Source organism: Narcine bancroftii, chromosome 9, assembly GCF_036971445.1.
Source record: "Narcine bancroftii isolate sNarBan1 chromosome 9, sNarBan1.hap1, whole genome shotgun sequence".
Taxonomy (NCBI): domain Eukaryota; kingdom Metazoa; phylum Chordata; class Chondrichthyes; order Torpediniformes; family Narcinidae; genus Narcine; species Narcine bancroftii.
The window spans coordinates 118,300,559-118,322,331 of record NC_091477.1 but is presented as its reverse complement, the minus strand read 5'-3'; the positions used below and the strand labels follow the sequence as shown (position 1 = coordinate 118,322,331).

At 41.0% G+C, this 21,773-nt stretch overlaps 1 long non-coding RNA gene across 1 annotated transcript; it reads left to right on the top strand.

Moving 5' to 3' along the window:
- The first annotated feature begins 10,607 nt into the window (after positions 1-10,607).
- Positions 10,608-15,829, top strand: LOC138743079 (uncharacterized). Its single transcript, XR_011344646.1, has 4 exons — positions 10,608-10,646; positions 11,261-11,379; positions 12,945-13,032; positions 15,466-15,829. It is a non-coding gene; the product is annotated as an uncharacterized lncRNA (long non-coding RNA).
- The last annotated feature ends 5,944 nt before the right edge of the window (positions 15,830-21,773 follow it).

Sequence of the window (21,773 nt, the reverse complement as noted above, 5' to 3'; positions counted from 1 at the left end):
AATTTTTCCACTAAATTGTGATATTCAGTTCCATTCAATCCATGCAAAAAGATGGCTGACCAAAAGTGTTAGCTTCTTTTTTCTTTACAAAAGATTATTCTTGACCTGTTTAGTGTTATTGATATTTTGTGTAATTATTCAAAACTTCATTAGTCAACACCATGACTTGAAACATGTGATTCAGGGGCAACACGCATCCACATTTAAAGCTGACAGTTTCAAGAGGTGTTATAACAGTGGAAAATAACGGAATGAGTAAATTCTCCATTTAAAGTCCCTGCATTCCCCTGAAAGTAAACGATAGCCTCAACAGGATAATGGGGAACAAAATGGTTCACTGCAACATGGAAGAGCTTGCAGTTTCAAAAGTTATGTTCTGGAACTCTAAAAAATATAATAAACATGAGGTTACGCATGATACAATATAGTTGGTTACACAGGCTATATATTACGCCCCAAAAGTTAAATAAATGGGACCCAACAGTATCAGATAGATGTTTTCGCTGTAAGAAGGAAACGGGAACAACAGTACGTGCAATTTGGGGATGTGAGAAAGTGGAAAAGTTTTGGGAAGATCTAAATCAGGTATTAAATAAAATCACAAAAAGCAACATCCCAAAAAATCCAGAGATCTTTCTTCTAAGTAATATAAGAAGAATTAGGCCTCAAACTGGATGAAGCACAAAAAAGATTTATTATGATAGCCTTAGCTGTAGCAAAAAAATGTATAATGTCAACCTGGAAATCAGAAGAGAGCCTGAGAGTACAGCAATGGTACATAGAAATGAATAAAGGTATTCCATTGGAAAAAATAACATATAATTTAAAAAATAAAGTCACATTATTCGAACAAATTTGGGAACCGTACATGGAACACAACAGAGAGGGCCTACCGCGGACTTCCACCCCCTAAAATGACAGAAGGAGAAGAAGACGAAATGAACTGACCCAGTGTGTAAAAGTAGATGATAAAATTTTCTTGTTTATTTTCATTGTGTGATGACATTGTTTAATGGGTTTATTGTATTGTATATGTTGAACGTTTAATGGGTTTGGGGGTGGGGGGTGGGAGGGAGGGAAGGTAGGGGTGGGGAAACAGGGGAGAAAATGCCACTGTGTATATTTAAGAGGGAAATGTTTGTATGTATTTTGATTGATATGGTTCATAGCGTGAAAAATTTAAAACATTTTAAAAAACATGCCAATGTTTAGCATGTAAAATCTTAGCTGACTCGCCCAAGGGTAAAATGTCAAATGCTCATATATTTTGCTCATTACCTCACTGGGTAATCTCACCAGCTTTGGCGTGACACAATTAGATCAGACGGCTCACGTACCCTCCAGGCACCCCAATAGGAAATTGCTCTAGTTTATCATTGTTTAGACATGTCTAAACACAAACATGCCAGTTAACCATGTCCTGACATGTTTCAACAAGAAAATGCCATTTAACGATCCATAAAATATTTCAGTGGGAAGATACTATTCATATGAATGGATATCTTTCAACAATATACATCACCAGAACAATGCCATCGCAAGAGGAACATTTTAATTGATCCTGTCCAAACTTCTCACAGTAGGAGATTTTACTGTAAATTCAGCAAAGAGAGGCATGGTTGGTGTAGCAGTTAGCGCCATGCTGTTACAGCACCAGCGATCGGGACAGGGGTTCGAATTCCACACTCTCAGTAAGGAGTTGGCACGTTCTCCCTGCGTCTGGGTGGGTTTCCATGGTGTGCTCCAGTTTCTTCCTACTGCGGTTGTAGGTTAATTGAGTGGAACTGGACGGCACAGTAAACTCTGTCTTAACTTGAAATTCCTGTCTTAACAGGAAATTTCACCAAGGTAACCATGTCCAAACCTGTCTCAATGGGAAATTTCCCTGGTTAACTATATCATAACAGAAAATGTCACTGTTAGCCATGGCCAAAGGTTTTCAAGGTAACCAAACCTGTCACAGCAGGAAATTTCACCAGTTATTCATGTTCAGGCTTGTTGCAACAGTAAATTTTGTCAAGCAAACCTGTCTTAAGAGAAATGATGTGAATTAACCATGTCTGAACAGGACAACAGAAATTTAACTGTTTCACCATGTCCAAACCTGCCATGGCAGAAAGGTTCCTGAAAAACCATATTCAAACTTGTCTCAACAGGCAATTTCATGAATTAATCATGTCCAAACCTGCCATGGCAGAAAGTTTCACAAATAAATATATTCAAACTTGTCTCAACAGGTAATTTCATGAATTAATCACGTCCAAACCTGCCATGGCAGAAAGTTTCACAAATAACTATATTCAAACTTATCTCAACAGGTAATTTCATGAATTAATCATGTCCAAACCTGCCACAACAGGAAATGTCATGAGTTAACCATCTTCCTTTCTGTTTTAATAGGAGCAGTACACTCATCCGTAAATTGATTTTCTTCGACGGGAAACCTTACTGGTTCATCATGTACTGACATGCCCCAGCAAGAAATAATAAAACAGCACAGGATATTGACAATGCTTTGTAATGCTAAAGTGTGTTTTCATTTCTGTTGCCAGTGAATTCACTGAGGAGAGCTATCTAGGGAACCAGGTTTGGTTAACTACACAATGCAAATCCTACCGGTGCATTACTGCAATGAACAGCTGAAATTGTTTTAAATATATTTTGCTCTTTTGGACAATAGTCCTTTCTCAACCAGAAACACAACCAAAGAAAAATCTGGATTACAAAGGGCGGACCGGCTAGGACAACGCTATTACAGCGACAGCAACCCGGGTTCGAATTTGCTGCAGTCGAAAAGGAATATGTTCTCCCTATGTGTACGTGGGTTTCCTCCGGGTGCTCCCACCCTTCAAAACGTACAAGGGTTGGAGGTTATTTGGGCGGTACGGGTTGTGGGCCAGAAGTACCTGCTACCGTGCTGTATGCCTAAACCTGAAAAAAAGCATTACTTACTTTAATGCTGCCTAAGAGCATTTTTCATATACATAAGAACTTCTGCAAGTGTTAACGAGACCAAACTTCTAAAGTTTCCCAAATTAATCAACCATAACCATATAACCATTTACGGAGCAGAAACAGGCCACGTTGGCCTTTCGAGTCCGCACCGGTTCACTGATTTTGTGCGCCCTCTTCAGTCATTGGTCCCGGTAGATCTTCATTCAATAACGATGGGCGAATCTTATTGAAATTGAAAGCAAGATTGTTGTCCTGGCATCACACAACCAGATTCTTGATCTCCATCCTGCTTTCTGACTCATGGTCATTAACTTGGATCTCCGAAAATCTTATCGACTAAAACTTACCTTTATAAGCATTAAGCAGTCTCAACAGATTGCAGCTACTTGAGGATGGAAGTCCCAAAGTCGTGTATGATTTTTAAATTTTTTTAAAAATAACAAATGCAGTACAATGAAGGGAATAAATCTGAATATAAAATATCGTGTGTGTGTGTGTGTGTGTGTGTGTGTGTGTGTGTGTGTGTGTGTGTGTGTGTGTGTGTGTGTGTGTGTGTGCGCACACAATTCCAGCTGTTCATTGCAGTAATGCACCGGTAGGATTTGCATTGTGTAGTTAACCAAACCTGGTTCCCTGGGTCTCTATCCATCTCTCTCTATATCAAGATAAAACTTCAAATAGTATAAACTTGGATTCCCTCCCCCCCCCCTCCACTGCACTGGATGAAGACGGAAAAGACACACGCCCATCGTGATTCAAAAAACCAGGACTATATCTCATTTGGAAGAGTGAGTAGATCTAATTACATTGAAAACATTTACATCAAAGGAAAATAAGATAGGAATAGAATTCATATTGAGAGAGGAATTAAAAATTATCAATTACCAAAAGTGCTGTTAAAACAAAATCAAATTCTTCCTTTTAATTTGAATAATTCTTTATTTGATCATTGGTATAGTAAAGGTTTATAGAGAATAAAGGATTGTTTTTTAGGATTTTTATTCTTAACTTCTGATCAATTAAAAGATAAATATAATATACATAATAATACAATTTTTGCATATTATCAATGAGAGGCTGGGAGCAGATCGGAGACTCCCTAAACAAAGTCAATTCGAAGATTATAATAACAGATACATTTGTTGTTAAGAAATTTATTACTAATATGTATATAAAATTACAAGAGACTGTAAAGGAAAAATCAAGAATCCGATGGGTGAACGATTTAAATATATAAATTCAGGAGGACATTTGGTCAAAATTATGTTATGAAAGTGTTACGAATACGGTAAATGTTAGAAATCAAATGGTTCAATATAATTTTCTTTGTCAATTGTGTTATACTCCACATAAGTTAAATAGACTTAATCCTAATTATTCAAATAAGTGTTTTGATGTGCGAAAGAAGCAGATTTTTTGCATTCAGTGTGGTCTTGCGAAAAAGTGGGAAGGTTTTGGAATGAACTGAGTTTATTATTAGAGGGCAAATTATGAAGATAAATTTATCAAAGGATCCAAGAATATTTTTACTTGGTGATTTTTATGAAAAGGATTTAAAATGGAAATTGGACAAATACCAAGAAAAATTCTTGTATTGCAATAGCAACTGCAAAGAAATGTATAGCTATGTCATGGAAAGATGAGAGAGAAGTGTTATTGAGAAGATGGTAGAATGAGATGCAAAATTGTAGACCTTTGGAAAAAATTACGTATAGTTTAAGGAATCGAGTTGAAACTTTTTATAGTATTTGGTAACCATATATGGATTTTATGGATAATTTTCCATCCACCTCTTCTATCTCATCCACTCCTCTTAGTTAGTAATTTTTAATAACAATTAATGATTGTCTCTGCTAATATTATTGGATATTAAATGGGAGGTGTTTCTTTCTTTTCTTTCTTTTTCTTACTTTTGGGTGGGAGGGGGGATGGGGAGAAAATAGATTAAAGTATTTTTTTGTATCATTGGATATGGATATTTGATTAATGTTTTTTTTCCTGTAATGATGCAAATAATTAAATAAAAAATTTTAAAAATGAAAATAAGATATAAAATGTCACCATGTATCTTCAAATTTCACCGATGAATCAAATACATGACCTAATTTTTTTCTAATCTTGAACATTGAACCATTGAAACACTGTTGGAAGTCTCGCGTCTTTCCAGTTGAATAAGACGGCTCTTTTAGCCAACAATGTAGAGAAGGCCACAACCCGCTGCGCAGGTTCAGAAAAACTATGTCTGGCTCAATAACCCCAAAAAGAACAGTTATTGGATTGGGTCGAAGCTCCACCTGAAATACAGTTGAAAAGATATTAAAAAATTCTTTCCAATAGATTTCCAAAGATGGTCAAGACCAAAACATATATGTCATTGTAGCAATATCAGATTTGCATCTGTCACAATTAGGGTTAATTTTCAAAATGATACAAGCCAGCTTATCTTTGGATACGTGAACATGCTGCACCACTTTGAAATGGATTAGTGAATGCCGTGCACATATTGAAGATGATTTCACCAGTTTAAGAATGTTGTCCCATAGATCCTCTGGTAAGAGAGCATTTACAGGGATTGAATTTTTTTGCTATATTGTCGTTCCAGGTGTACACAAGTGAGAACTTGTACCCTGCAACATTAGTTTGGCTTTATACCTTGGCAGAGATTTGTTTCTGTATTTGAAGCTCTTCACTCTTTTCACACATCACCCCTCCTCTCATTGAGCCCAGAGGTGTTAAAAAAAAACTGCTACACTGAGAGATTGGATACACCACCTCCTGCATTTAAGCCAAAAGAGGGTGCAGACTTTCTTTAAAAAATTATCAATTTAGCTGCAAAATTTTAATGTTAATCAACATGCAACAATACATTAACACAGACATGCTGGAGGTCATGCAGTGTCCATAGGAGGTAAAGACATACGAACAACTTTTCAGGTCTGAACCTTTCTTGAAAAAAACATTGATTATATATCTCTATGTATGCTGTGAGACCTGCTGAGTTTCTCCAGCATTTTTATGCTTTAACTCAATCACAGTGTTTTCAAACTTTTGTGTTTCACAACAAAACATTAAGGACATAGCATGTGGTACATTCAGTTCTACAAGTATTTGCACTTGCATAGAGTACATCTTTGAGATTATTGAAATGGAAAGTTATATCTGATATTAGACGGACAACCTGACTGGCTAAATGTTTTGTTTAATTCTCTGTATATTTCTGTTTGAATTAATAAATAACTGATGCATTTTTTTTAAATACATCTATTTTCTCATAATTGCTTTTGAACAGAGGTGCTGCTTTTGAATATCTCTGACGGTCAAAGATATTGAAGAGTGACACAAGTATTTGAGAGGTAATATGAAGATGTTGGAGACCCTCCTTCCCTCTGTGCGAGACTCCCCCCCCACCCCCTCAATGATGTTCTTCCCCCCTCTCACGATAACATTATTCCACTGTCTGTGAGACCCTTCTCCTCTGTGAGAGACCAATTCTTCCTGTAAAGCTCTTTCAACTATCTCTGTATAGTCATCTCTCTCTCTCCCCCTTTCTATATGTGAGACTTTTTCTGTGCATGTATAGACACCATCTCTCTGTGTGACTCGTCTCTCTGCAATCATCTGTCTCTCTGTATTGGACTTCATCTCCCTGGGTTGGACACCCTCTCTTTGTGTGTGGCTCCCCCATCTGTGTGCAAATCCCTCGCTTTCTCTGTGACTCATCCTCCATCTCTGACACATGCCTCTGCCAGCAAGAGAGCCCCCTCTCTTTGTGTGACATTCTCCCCCTCTCATTGCTCTCTGTTTTGGGGTTAGTTATTTTGTTTTCATTGTGGCTCTAATTTTTCTCCTTTTTGACTTTTGTGGTCTTTTTATTCTGTTATTTTAATGACTAGCTCATGATTTTTGGTACATTTCCAGATTTGAAGATGACTTTCCTGACCGGAAATGCATCAGCGTATTTATTTCATTCATTCCATTCATCAATTTGATTAATTAATTAATTAATGGTAGCACCAGTGCGGTTCGCCGCTCAACCACTGACACACCATCCGGCCCATGTAAAAGGTTGCCCACCCCTGTTCTAAAGTCTCAACAACAATTCTGCTGCGCATTCAGGGTCATGAAGAGGCTGAGAGAACCAAATGGCAATCTGCTCATTACTCTGACAGTAATGGTCCCATCCAAGTCACCACCATCTGAACCATCAGTCATCACTGGGTCTAAGACCGAGGTCTCCATGCTCGCCAGCAGTCTGACAACACTTTCGCTGGAAGGATCTCTGTAGTTCAAGGCAATGAATAAAGGGTAATAAAAAACAGGTCTTTTCAGTAATAGTCGCATGTGATTAAGTTAAAAATTAATCATGGCTTTGCCTGCATCCCATCAAATGTCAAATGTTATGGGGAGAGACAAGGCAATGGGGCTGAGAGAAAAACGACATCAGCCACAATTTGAATGGCAGAGCAGACTCGATAGACCAAATGAACCTAATTCTGCTCCTACATCTTACATCAAGGGCCACTCCCACTCAATAGTGAGCAAAGATCGATTGGACCAACAGACCAAGTCAATGATAGAATAAACCAACAATGTCTTCAGAAGCTGTGATTGTTATCAATGCACAAATTTGCTGGAGTAATTCAGCAGATCCTGAAGTGCCCACCTCCCCATCTCTTCTTTCTCTCTCTTTGCCAATTCCTCTGTTGCCTTCTCTTCAGCTCACCACCCCTTGTCTCGCTCTTTCCCTATTCCTCTGTCTTCTTTCCTTTAGCTCCCCATCCCCCCTCTTTCTCTCCCCGTTCCCATCTCCTTTCCTCCAGCTCTGCATCCACAGAGTTACCACCCCCCCCGATCCATTCTCACCTTTCCTCTCCTGCCTTCCTATCCATGTCCACATATTGCGAGTGGGCCCGTGCCCCTCCTCCTCCCCTTACCTGTGCCCCTCTCCCTGCCCCTTCTGCCCTCCTCCTCCTCTTACCTGTGCCCCTCTCCCTGCCCCTTCGGCCCTCCTCCTCCCCTTACCTGTGCCCCTCTCCCTGCCCCCCTCCCCATTTTGTTCAGGCACTTGCCTAATCTTTTGCTCATACCTTGACAAAGGGCTCAGGTCCGAAGCATTGGTTATACATCTTTGCCTTCAACCCTTAGTTTTGTATCGGTACATTTTCATCACTGTGTATTGTTACATTTATTTCTATTTCTGCTGTGGTTACTTCCCCCACCATGTTGTTTGAGGTCTCAGCTCCTCATTGCCCAGTAATGGGAGGACTGTATTCTGTGGTCCTTCTCCCGCAGTGTGTTGCCTGCTCCAAGCCTCAGATTTTGAATGGCTTTCCCTTTGTAAATAATTTATTGCGAATTAAGTCTATTTTGGGTAAAAATGAAATACATATATATATATATATATATATATACATCTTTGCCTTCAAGGGATGCTGCAGGACTTGCCGAGTTTCTCCAGCACTTTTGTATATTTACAGACATACAACTCAGGGTGGAGTTCAACAACAGATTGAATTCAATTCATCAATCAGCACAGCTGTTCCTGCATTATTGAAGTCAGATGATGACAAATGAGAAAAAGCTGTAAAACTCAACAAGATTGGCCCTTTCTGCTCTGCGGTTTCCAACTAAACACATACAGATTCCATTGTAAAGGACGTTATTCCTGTTGACAGGAAGGATCAGGGAACTTTCTGCTGAACAATGCCCCCCAATACTCAGAATCAGACTTTATTGTGATGAACAGGTCTCAAATTTTGTTGTTTTGTGTCTGCATCACAGGGTGTAGAGCGCATCGAAAGAACCAAAGACTTGTTGATCCAAACCAAGGCTTTTATTAACTAAAAGACTGGAGCATATCACAAGTAGGTCGACCAGTCCAGAATGACCTGGTCTGGCTAGGAGCAATCCTTTAAGAGCTGCCAGTAGGTGGTGCTACACTCTCAGCCAATCACAGTCACCCTACACTCTTTTCTTTGGCTTGGCTTCGCGGACGAAGATTTATGGAGGGGGTAAAAAGTCCACGTCAGCTGCAGGCTCGTTTGTGGCTGACAAGTCCGATGCGGGACAGGCAGACACGATTGCAGCGGTTGCAGGGGAAAATTGGTGGGTTGGGGTTGGGTGTTGGGTTTTTCCTCCTTTGCCTTTTGTCAGTGAGGTGGGCTCTGCGGTCTTCTTCAAAGGAGGTTGCTGCCCGCCAAACTGTGGTGCACCTCTGTCACGGTGGCCAGTGGAGAGCTCGCCATATAACACGATCTTGGGAAGGCGATGGTCCTCCATTCTGCAGACGTGACCCATCCAGCGCAGCTGGATCTTCAGCAGCGTGGACTCGATGCTGTCGACCTCTGCCATCTCGAGTACTTCGACGTTAGGGGTGTAAGCGCTCCAATGGATGTTGAGGATGGAGCGGAGACAACGCTGGTGGAAGCGTTCTAGGAGCCGTAGGTGGTGCCGGTAGAGGACCCATGATTCGGAGCCGAACAGGAGTGTGGGTATGACAACGGCTCTGTATACGCTTATCTTTGTGAGGTTTTTCAGTTGGTTGTTTTTCCAGACTCTTTTGTGTAGTCTTCCAAAGGCGCTATTTGCCTTGGCGAGTCTGTTGTCTATCTCATTGTCGATCCTTGCATCTGATGAAATGGTGCAGCCGAGATAGGTAAACTGGTTGACCGTTTTGAGTTTTGTGTGCCCGATGGAGATGTGGGGGGGCTGGTAGTCATGGTGGGGAGCTGGCTGATGGAGGACCTCAGTTTTCTTCAGGCTGACTTCCAGGCCAAACATTTTGGCAGTTTCCGCAAAGCAGGACGTCAAGCGCTGAAGAGCTGGCTCTGAATGGGCAACTAAAGCGGCATCATCTGCAAAGAGTAGTTCACGGACAAGTTTCTCTTGTGTCTTGGTGTACACATTGGTGATAGAATCTGTACATTCACACAGTGCAAACATTTTTATAAAACACCTTACAAAAATAAATTAAAATAGTGCACAAAAAAGTCTGTATGAGCCAGTGTCTTTGGTTCATTGATTTTTCAGGAATCTAATGGCAGCGGGGAAGAAGCCGTCCTTGTGCCACTGAGTGCTCGTCTTTAGGCCCCTGTACCTTTTCCCTGATGGTAGCAAAGTGAAGAGGGCTCGGCCTGTGTGGTGCAGGTCCTTGAAGATCAAGGCTGCTTTCTTTACACACTGCCACTTGTAGATATCCTTGGTGGAGTGAAGTCTGGTGCCCGACACAGCAGAACTGAATATTTAGCTTTGCCATGAGCACCCTTCTCATTTTCCTCCAATTAATCTTTTCCAACCCTGTCCTTTTTGCTCTTTCCTGTTCCTCTGTTCCCTCCCTCCCTCATAAAACAAGCATACAATTTGTACATCCATTTCTGGACATTAAACTCAATTGACTTTATTTCATGCTCCCGATATCGCTCAACCTGTGGCTATTTCCACCGATTTTCGTGACCAGCATATCCACTTTTGTCCCAACAGGGCTGGTGGTGCCACAGAGGATTGCTGGTGGCTCCACAATGAATCACTGGCCAGTGACAATGCAGCTGGCCATGTGTTCTACACCTATGCCCTCACAATGGCAGCATCACAAATAGAGCCAAAAAAATGAATGTATTTCATATCTTCTCCCCTCTCTGCTTATCCATCGCAGCTGGGACCATTTGAATGATCTTATCAATCCACACACAAGTGTACACATGTTAAGTTATTCTAACAGAACATTATAGCACAGTGCAGGCCCTTCTGTCCATGATGTTGTACTGACCTGTGTAAAGCTACTCCAAAACAATCTAATCCTTCCCTCCCTCATTGTATTTTTCCGTACATCCATATCCTTATTAATGATTCTTTTGTATGTCTCCATTGTACCAGCCACCACCCCTAGCAATAGAACTCCCGGTTCTATTTGAATATTAAAACTGGATTTATTAACAGAAGTTTGATAAGAAAATAGAGCAGTGTAGATTTGTCAGCCCATATCTGTGCTGAACATGAAGTCCAAATCAAGTTAAATCTCTGCTGCTTACATAGAGTAAGTTTCCGAGGATCTGAAATGCTCGGGACTGGACATGAATCAGTTAACTGGCTTTAAGCAACCCCAGTAGCATCGGCAGGGATCCTGCCCGAGAGCCTAAGGGTCCCGCTCCTGCCTAGGAGCTTTTCGATTAAGTGGTTCTTGGATAATCGGAAAAGTATTAAATCATTCCAACCCATGTGCCATATGATTTTAAATGAGTTCACTAGCATTTTATATGCATTCTCTTTTTTAGTTTTATAATTATTTAAATGTTTTATAATAATATAGTGTCCCCCAAAAATTGGGGTGCATAAATCAAGACTAAGATGGAAAGTGGATTTACACACACAAATAAATGAAAAGGACGGGATGAAGTTATGCAAGAAAATTATAAATGTAAGATACAGGTTAGTCCAATATAATTTTTTGCATCAATTATATTTGACTCCACCAAGATTAAATATCACCACATCAGATTTATTGTTTCAGGTGTAGATCTGAGGTTGGAACTTTTTTTGCATTCAACATGGTCTTAAAGTTGGATAATTTTGGTTACGGGTAGGTAATTTTTTGGGACGAGTCACGGCAGTGAAATTCGCACAGGATCCAATGTTACTGAGTGATATGAAGGCTATTAGGCATAAATTAAAATTAAATATCTATCAAATTGAAATTGTGTTAGTTGCTTTAGCAGTTTTTAGGAAATCATGGAATAGATTTAGGTGGCATGCAGAACTTCAGAATTGTATACCGTTAGAGAAGATAAAGATCATGTATTTTTGGGAAAATATGGCACCCATATTTACAAAATTTTGGTTTTCATATATGATAGGCTCCCCGAAGACCTCACTTCTTTGTAACTTCCAATAGATTTTATTGAATAAATGTTTTATTTTCTTGGCATCCTCCGGTTTTTCTCTCTCTTTTTCCTTTCTTTTTACTTAGGGGTGGGGAAGTGGGAGGGTGGGATTACATTTACGACATGTATAATTTTTCAAAATAATTTCTGGAATTGAATGTAATCTCACTATTTATTGTGGTTTAAAAATTTATAAATAAAATGTTTTAAAAAAGTGTCATAGAGAAGGCCCTTCAGCCCAAATTGTCCATGCCAGTCAATTTGCCATTTTGGACTGGCCCCATTTGCTTGCATTTAATCCATATTTTTAACTCTCCTATCAACCTGTCCAATGGCATAATTGTATCCAATCAGGAGGGGTATAGATAAGTCATGGTGTTTTTCCTCAATCGGAGAATCTAATATGAGAGGGGTTCTGGAAAGATTTAAGGTGAGAGGGGAAAGATTGGAATGGAACCTGAGGGGCGCCTTCTTCACACAGAGAATGGTGAACATATGGAAGTGGTCAAGGAGAGTGCAACTGTACAATTTAAAATACTGTTAGACTAGCACACGGGGAGAAATTATCTTGAGGGATATGGACCGAACGCAGACGAATTGGATGAGCTTATATGGACAACTTGGTCAATGTGGACAAGTCACGTGCTGAGGAACTGAAAGACTCTAATGATGTTAAGGAGATCGGACGTCAAGACGGGAACTGATGGAAATAGATTGGGAACAGCTGCAAGAGGGAGACGTTTACAAGTGAAATTCAGAGTTTATTCAGGAAGACTAAGGAAACATGTGCCAGATATGGGAAATTGTTATTGAGCGAGTCTTGTGAGGTTTATGCCGGAGAGATCTTAAGAGAGCAGTGAAAAGTGCAAAAAAAGGGACAAGGCTTTCTTTGGCAACATTATGATATAGAACATACAAAGTAGGTCCCCTCAAGGACATGAAGGGATGTCTTTGTGCGGACCCAGAGGATGCCTGTGATTCCCTGAATGAAAGATTTGCATCACTAGTCACCTGGGAGATGGATGGGGTGGATGGAGAGGGTTTTTTTTTGTTTTGTTTTTTTTTTCACACCATAAACCACATTGACCATGATACATACTTTTTCCTTTTCAGGATGTAGGGAAAAGTGAGGCTCTGGAACATGTTACAACAGGAAAGAGGAGAAGATGGAGGTATCAAAGTACAGCCATCCAATCCCGAGGTAACCTATCATGGGGTATTGATGAAGCAAAGGAAGAAATCAATGAGGCTCTGATGGCAATCTATTCATCTTCTTTAGTCAAGGAGAGGTACTCAAAGACTGAAGCGCAGCTAATAATATTCCTGTATTCAAGAATTTTAGCAATAATTCAGGAAATTATGGGCTGGTGAATCTTACATCCGTAGTAGGAGAAACCATTTCAAAAAATTCTTAGGAATGGGATTTTGAGTCACTTGAAAAGGCAGGGACTGATTTGGGGTCTATGCTTGGGAACTTGCACCTCACAAATCTGACCAAGATTTTATTTGAGGAGGTTTCTAACAAAACCAAAAACTTTTGATGCAAAAGCTCAGGCACATGGGATTCGAGATGCTTTAGTAAAATGGATCTAAAATTGGCTTGAGGCGTAAATGCAGAGTCTCATGGGTTGAAGAGTGTTATTTTCTGGCTGGAGGTCCATAACCCCCAGCTGCTTGCAACGCATCTAGATGAGAATATCAGGGGCAGATTGGCATGCTTGCAAATCACAAAAAAAAATTGGTGTTAGCCACCAGCCATAGATGAAATAGGCCCTCAGCCCAATTCATCAATGCCAAACAAGAGGCATGCCCACATTAATCCTGTACTTGCCCCATAGTCCTAATTTCCAGGCTCACCCTCAGGGCCCCATTTGAAAGACGAGACAACAATCACAACATTTCAGTCTTCTGGTATCTTAGCCATGGCAAGCTAAAGGACTAGGGAAACTCAGCAGGTCACGCAGTATCTATAGAAAGCAAAGGGATGTAAGCAACATTTCAGGCCTGTGCCCTTTGTATGAGGGGAAAAAAGCAGGCAGGCATCTGAGGGAGGAGGAGAGCAGAGGAGGGAGGAAGAGGCAAGGGAAAGGGGAGTGCACAGGCCAATAGTCAATAAGTGATTATGGGTGTGAGGGTAGAAGAGAAAAAAAATGAGGTGAATGGAGAGGGAAGAGGGTGGGGAGCTGGAAGAAAGGAGACAGAGGGATAAGGAACGAGGGACACTCAGGCGAAGGACAAAATGGAAATGAGAGAAATTGATGTTAATGTTATCTGGTTGACAAAATATTATTCCCTCTACATTCAGAGAACTACCCCCTCCCCATATCACTTCTCAGCCTTTTTTCCCTTTCTGACCCTCTGCTGCCCAAATACCAAATTAATAGGCGGGGCAAGATCGAGAGTAAATGGGAGTTTGCAGAGGTCCAGTACGACACGTGACCAAAGTACATCTTGGGAATGTGGGAAGATACCTATGCAGACGGGGAGAGAATGTACAAACGCCCTACAGACAGTGCCAAATTCGAACCTGGATCACAGGCCCTGTAATTGCGCTGAGCTAACCACTACACTCGCCGGGCCACCTTTACGCTGCCATCAAATCTGCACTCATGTGAAGTTACTTCATATTTTTATGCATACGATCATTATGTGCTGTGTGAGAAATGTATTGTCTAAGTGTGGGCTCCATATTCTGGAGAAATGCTGCTTCGTTGAGCTGCATATGTACAGTGAAATGCTAATAAACTTGAACCTGAATATCCCTCACAATTACTCATTATCTTCCAACTTCTCTCTCTTTCGGCAATCATCATAAAACACTGATTTGAAGACCACTAGAACATAAAAAAATTACAAATGAAAGCTATTTTTCTTAATAATTATAGCATCTTTGAATAACTCAAACGTCAGCATCATATGTTATGGCTCATTACTTCTTTGTGAGTTGACTTACTATTTATAACTTCAATGACTCTCCACATTGTGGCATTTAACTGATGGAATCTGTAACAACATGATCTTTTCTAGTTTTCTAACTGTGGCTTGCCTGCTTTGTACAGCAGGGCTCCTGAGATCTAATCATTCCACAAACCTTTCCGATCGTAGATCAAGATGCCAAATGTGGATGCTGTAACTGGGCTAAGTGTTTGACTGGTGCTGTGGGAAGCACGTTTTTTAAATGGTGAAAGAGTTCAGAGGTGCGAGATGCAGAAGGATCCTATGTTCCTCATACATCATTCTCAAAAGATGGAATGCAGCTGGTGATTAGGAAAACTGACAATATTATGATTGGCTGTGGGAAGTGAATGCAAAAAAGTCAGGAGAATTTGCTCCAGTTTACTACAGCATTGGTGAGACCATTTCTGCATAATCTTACACAGATTCTCTGGTTTTATTTAAGAAATGATATAAATGCATTGAAAACATTTCAGCTAATGTTTACTAAATTATGGGAAACTGGACTGGGATCTTTCAAGCAACATTGAACAGGATTGTTTCCACTGGAGTTTAGAACATAGGTGGTTTGATTAAATAAGGGGTCTTAGGAAAGAGGAAATAGAGGGGTGTTTCCTCTTAAGGGAGAATCTAGGATTAGGGCTCATCAAATGAAAATTAATGTCCCATTTCTTTCCAGTGAGGTAACAATCCACAGGACCACGAGCAGCAGAGAGGATCAATGGAGTCTCCTTCCCCCTCCCTCTCGACCAGATCGATCAGGATCGTGGTCTGAAGAGGGCGTGAAAAATCATTGGACCCCTTCCACCCTGCACACATCTTTCAGCTGCTCCCGTTGGGGAAGTATCAGAGCCAGAACCACCAGGCTGAGGAACAGCTTCCTCTCGTGGGCAGTGAGAATGCTGAACAATCAAAGGAACTGCTCTCATTCACCCTCTGAGACTCTCATATTCATGAAAGAATATTTATTTGTATAAATAAGTACCTGTCTTATATATGCATTGCTTGTCTGTACATGTGGAATGTCTGGTTGCATATCCTCATGTTTTGCACCGGAGAACGTTCTTTCGTCAGGTTGTACTTTTACAATCAGATGATAATAAACTTGACTTGAACACGTGAACATATTTGTTTTCCTGAGAGGATCAGGAGTCTTTGAATCTTTTCCTCAAAGATCAATGTAAGCAAGTCTCTGATTTATTTGAAAGTAGGTGTAGATAAGTATGTAATAAGCAAGGAGGAGCAAGGTGAAGAGTAGATGGGAGTTTGCAGCGGTCCAGTACGATATTGGTAATCTTCTACAGATGTGTGGTGGAAAGTGTGCTGACCAGCTACATCACGGCTTGGTATGGGGACATGAATGCACTCGAGCATAAAATCTAGTACATCAAAGGCAAACCCCCCCCCCCCACCATCGAGAACATTTTTCGAGAGCAGCAGCAATCATCGAGGATCCACACGACCCAACACGCGCTCTGTTCTCGCTGCTACAGGTGCTACAAGGCTTGCACCCCCAGGTTCAGGAACAGCTGCTCCCCCTCCACCATCAGATCAGACTCCTCAACAACAAACTCAAACAGAGACTCACTTAACAACTCTTTGAAAATTATTAATGATTGAATAATTATTTTTTCTATATTTCTTTCTTTGTCTACATTTCTCTCTTTGGTATATGTATCTTTTTCTTAGTGCCCACAGGAAAAAAGAATCTTGGGATTGTACACATGTTCTCTGACAATAGATCCGAACTTTGAACACAGAGTCAGAACCACCATGTTAAGTGGATGAACAGGCCTGAGGATATGGATCCTGCTCTCAGTTTGAATGTTTGTACAGGGTAATGTTTAAACTCATAAAGCATGACCCAGTCTTGCAACAATAGGAATATTCATAAACAAGAAAAAAAGGCTGTTTTGGGGGATAAAATGGAATAGGTGTGAGCACATGTTATGTGAAAATTAGGCTTTAAATTTTTTTAATTTATATTTTTAAAATTTAAAATTGAAATTTAAACATATAGCACAGTAACAAGGCTTTTTGGCCCATGAGCCCGTGCCACCCAATTGCACCAAATTCACCTACACCCCCAAAGTTTTGAATGGTGAAAGGAAACCAGAGCCCCCAGGGAAAACCCACGCAGACACGGGGAGGACGTACAAACTCCTTACAGACAGCATGGGATTCACACCCTAGTCCTGATGATGGTGCTACAAGAATGTTACACTAACCATACATAAACAGCCTAACCTCCTGCATATGAAAAGCACAAATTTTCATGAATTCCTATCAAATAGAGACCCAAATCCCAGTCAATGAAGGGCCATGTGGTCTTGCAGACTTACCTTCCCAACTGGAGACCCTGAGGTATGTTGGTAAAACAGGAGATTCAACCTTCCTTCTCACAAGTAACAAGGATGTCATGCTTCAATGTTGCACTCAAGCTAAATTGTTGGTCACCACCTTTAGCTGAGAGATACTGCTATGAACGAAGGATGCTCTGGCAGTAGATCCAACTTGGTTTACCATCCAATTTATCTATACTGGCTTCTGGCAGTACAATCTCATGAATTCATTCCTCTTTTTTTGCATCATGCAAATTACTATCGATCATGGGCCAATCACATTTCAGAAAGTATTGATTGATTCCTCTTCCAGCTTTGAACTTCAGATCACCACAGAACACAGACATTACTTCCATAGTGTTGTGTCTTCTGATGTAAACCTACTCCACAACAAACTAATGTTTATCCACCTCACATCCCTCTAATTTTCTTACTACCATCTGCCATCAAAGAGTCTTTTGAATCTCCCTATTGTATCAGCCTCTACCAGCACCCCTGGCAATACATTCCAGGCACCCACCATTCTCTTTGACATCTCCCCGAAACATTCCTCCTTGAACCGGTGTCGCATGGTGTTTGCTGTTGTCACCCCAGGAAAAGGATGCAAGCTGCCCACCCTATCATAATCTTCTGCCCCTCCATTAAGTTTCCTCTCATCCTTTGTCACTCCAAACACAAAAGCTCTTGTGCTGTCAATTTTGCTTCAAAAGACATATTCTCCAATCCAGGCAACATCCTGGTAAATCTCCTCTGCACCCGCTCTAAAAGCTTGTGGTTGTAATGAGGCGACCAGTATTGAAAACAATACTCCAAGTGTGGTATAACCAGTGCTTCATAGGGCTACTACATTACCTCATGGTGCTGGAACTCAATTCCTCAACTAATAAAGATTAACACACCATTAAACTTCTTAACTGCCTATCAACTTGCCTGGCAACCTTGAGGGAATCTGTGGATTTGGACCCTGCGCACGCACGCGCGCGCACGCGCACACACACACGCACACACATGCACACGCATGCACACACACACACTCACACACACACACACACAAACACACACACATACACACACACACACACACACACACACACACACACACACACACACACAATATTATACACCATAACATACGCGGGTATTACATTTGCGCGTAATGGGATTAAGTTAGAGATAAGTATGAAGTGTTATGTTATTAATAGTTAATAATAAAAATTATTGATTTTTAAAAATAATATTGTTTGGTGAATTTCTATTGCTGCTGGTCTATGTCATAACATTGAGGAAGGGAAGAATGAATCAAGAAAATATGAGGTTGGGGTGGAAAGTAGATGAAGTCAACAAGCTCATTGTGGGTGAATGGGGCAGCACCAAAGTAGTTGTCGATGAAGTGGAGGTAAGTTTGAGGAGCCTTTCCTGTGTAGGCTTGTAGCATGAGTTTCTCCACGTACCCAAAAAGAAAGGCAGGCATAGGTGGGGCTATGATGGAGACAGACAAATCGAGAAAGGTGAGAGTGTTGCCTGAGATGGGCTAAGTGAATTTGAGGTCAAGGTGGAAGTTGGCAGAAAAATGGATAAACTCGACGAGCTCTCATACCTTGAAGAAGGGTCAGGCCCAAAACATCTTTAACTCCTACATATGGTGCTTTCACCCCTGAATTGATGGGTGAGAGGGAGAGGGATGTGGAGGGGGTAGGACAGTATGGGGTTTGTGGGGAAAGTCTGGGATACCGGGACAGGTGGGGTTAGATGGATTAGAGGCCTTTAGACATGGGAAGAGGTCACAGAAATAGGGGGTGCAAGTACTAGAGGGTATTATGAACATTGAGAGGGGCATAGGGATTGAAGGGCATTACAGATACAAAGAGAGGTGCAGAACCTGGAAGATGTCACAGAGACAGGGAGAAGGCTGGAGGAGATAAGAGGGGCGTATATGATCAAGAGGATATTACAAAGATAGGGAGCTTCAGGGATATGATGCAGGGGTTATAGAGGTAGATTGGGATCAGAAATAGGGAGTTTGGGGCATGAGGGGGATTACAGAGATTGCGAAGAGGGAGAGCAACATCCACACAATATCATACTTCTGCAAATACTTTGTGAAAACATCCATCTTGATTTCAATCCTGAATTGCCTCAATCCAACTTTTGAAATTGGACAGCTTTTTCTTTGATTTCCCCGCCAGAAGAAATAAGTTCTTTGGATGCAACAGACTAAATCAGCTTTTAATATTTTAACATCTTAATTTCATTTATAACACAAGGCTCAGGAAAGAGTTGATCAGAATCGGCATGAACCACCGTCGTCCAGATAGTTGTACCACACAGACCCAGGCCCAACTCTTCCATACCAACTAAATTACCCCATATGAGCCATCCCATTTGATTGTGTTCACCCACGTCTCCATAACCTTTCCTATCCATGTACCTTCTAAATGATTTTCACTAATCATAATTGTACCTACTTCTGCAACTCATTCCAACCACCTTCATCCTTCTGTGTGAATCTACGCCCTCTCACCTTCAACCTATCACCTCTAGTTTACACATTATTAGGAAAAATGTTAGAAGGAGAGATATCAGGTTCGTAAAGGGAGTGGCTGTGGAAGAGCTCAGGATCCCAAACATTGAATATTTCTTTCCATGGATGCAGCCTGACCTGCTGAGTTCCTCCAGTCCCTATTTGTTCATTTTGCTCTCTCTATGGCCTACAAAATGAGAGTAATAGGGTTAGCCAGTTCCCTTGCCTCCACAATCCTCTGGGACACCAAAATCCTGAGATTAAAAGGCCACCAAGTTAAAGTTCTGACGCACTTCAGCAACAAATGATCGCCCCCTTATCTGGGAACTACCCTCCCTCATTCACAACTCTACTACCAGTGGAACATCTCAACATTTGCCTCTTCGGATCATATCTATTTCCAAAACATCATCCCTCATTATTCTAAATTTCTTAGATGGCATCAAGGATATCAGAATCAGAATCAGGTTTATTCCTCCGGCAAGTCTAGATTTTGGCATCTGCAGTCTCTTGGTGTCCCCAGTTTTAACACCTCACTATTGGAAGGATATCAATAAGATTGAAAGAGGGCAGAGGAGATTTACAAGAATGTCAGTGGGAGCTGAGTTACAGGGAAAGGTTAAACGGGTTAGGATTTTATTCCCTGTAGTGTCGGAGAATGAAGGGAATCAGAAACAGGCATCATGAAATTAGTTGTTTTGCAGCAGCAAGTGCTGTGCAGAACAAGGTGCAAAATTGCTGTAAAGTTACAATTAAATAAATACAAGATTAAAAAAAAATAAATAAGTAGTGCAAAAAAAGAGAAAAACATGAGGTAGTGTTCGTTGTTCATTCAGAAATCTGATAGCGGAGGGGAAGAAGCTCTTTTTGTAATGTTTGACTGTGTGTCCTCAGGCTCCTGTACCTCCTTCCCGATGGTAGCAGTGAGAAGAGGGCCTGGGTGGTGAGGGTCCTTGAGGATAGAGGTTGCTTTCCTGAGGCACCGCCTCTTAAAGATGTCCTTAATGGTGTGAAGACTGATGCCCTCGATGGCACTGGCCGAGCTTATAACTCTCTTTAGTTTATTCCTGACCTGCGCACTGCCTCCTCCATACCAGGCAGTGATGCAACCAGTCAGGATGCTCTCCACGGTACACCTGTCGAAATTTGCAAGAGTCTTTGGTGACATGCCGAATCTCCTCAAAGACTTAATAAAATATAACTGCTGGAGTGCTTTCTCTATATTGACCTGACCATCCTTGGCCACTACACTATCATGGACAATCCCTCTGTTCTCTTCCCATATTTGCAACTTACTTCAGATGAAAGTTCATTGACCTGAAATATTAACTGTGTTTCTTTTTCTTCTTTAATTCTATTGAAGGGCCTGAAACATTTTCCTCTCTCTAGATATGCTGCCTAAGCTTTTAAGTATTTACAGTGTGGCTGGTCTTTTCAATTTCAGTCCAGCATCTTCAGTTTTCTTTCTAAGGTGTAAGGAGCTTGTATGGACTGCGTGGGGTTTTGTCCGGCTGCTCCGGTTTCCTCCCAACTTCCAAAAACATATGGGGTCTGTCAATTTATTGGAGCGTTTGGGGAACATGGGCTCATGCTGTATCTCTAAAGTTTAAAAAAAATTTAAAAAGTAAATTAAAATTCTTTTGACAATTAGTTTGTTTCCAATATTCTCTGAAATGTTGGAGAGAGGATGAAAGAGAGAGAGGGAAAGAAAGAAATGGTTTGCGGATTGATGGAGACAATGGCATCGAAGGAGAAAATACTGGTACAGTTGGTTTAATGAGACTGGCATTCTCTGAAGATATTGGTTACAGATGCTATTTATTGGGGAAGTTCTGCACACACAACTCTTGCCTTTAAGAGTTCTCAATATGAAGAACAAAATCTAATTGAATTGTCCGGGCACAATTCAAATGCCATACAAAAATTTGGAAATGACACCATGATTGTTGGCAGAATCACAGACGGCAATGAGGAAGTGTACAGAAGTGAGATGGATCAGCTGGTTGAATGGTGTCACAACCTTGCATTCAATGTGAGCCAAACGAAGGAGCTGATTGTGGACTTCAGGAGGGGGAAATCAGGGGAACAGCAGTGGAGAGGCTAAAGAACATCAAATGTCTGGGT